We start from the raw sequence: 857 nt of genomic DNA on the forward strand, positions 1-857 counted from the left end.
ATTAATTTTAAAATCATTTTAAAATATAAAGCACTTAAGATACATACAGAATACAAGGAATACTTTGGAGATGGCTTTATTATCAGGACTCCCTCTAAATAATGTCAAGTCTTGCAATATTAATCAGGTTGAGAATTTCAAAACAACCAACTTTTGCAACCAAAGAAAACAAGTTTCAGGTTTTTCAGGTTCAGTTTTTTTCATATAAAATTAATAAAATACTATATTCCTCTGTGTGGTCTGCAGGGGGACGATCTTGTAATTTGGTCATTACAGATCATTTTGGTCTGCCTATCCTCACTGGTTATTCGGTCAGATGTGTTTTGGCATTTTGCCTTCTTCCGTATCGGGTCTCAGATCTGAATTTTCTTACAATTTTCAAAATGAAAATAAAGAGATTTCATCTATGCATCACCAGTAAATAGTTTATAAAATTAATTAAGATTGACGGAATTTTCTAGTCCATGAAGCAATTTATTAGCTAGCAAGGGTTAGAGAGTTTTGTTTTTGTACTATAATATAGTATCACAAATTGATTTTTTTTGTGTGAACTTCAGTGAGGATAATATAAACATATATACATATTTATGTATATTACTATGTAGAGTTGATGAAATTGGAAAATAAAACATTATATATTTTTATAATAAATATACAATTTAAAATTGTATTAAATTCAAAATATAATTGTATATGGATCAATTATTTTTAACAAAATAGTAATAGAATTCACTTAATCCTTCATTTTACTGTAAAAACAGTGTCCTAAATTCAGTTTTATACAGCTCATTTATTTGTTTCATGCTGTTCAGCATACAGTTTGAAGTAAAATACAAACAGATGAATATATATTTATT

This window comes from Cimex lectularius, unplaced genomic scaffold (assembly GCF_000648675.2).
Source record: "Cimex lectularius strain Harlan isolate CLEC.00 unplaced genomic scaffold, Clec_2.1 scaffold7, whole genome shotgun sequence".
NCBI lineage: Eukaryota > Metazoa > Arthropoda > Insecta > Hemiptera > Cimicidae > Cimex > Cimex lectularius.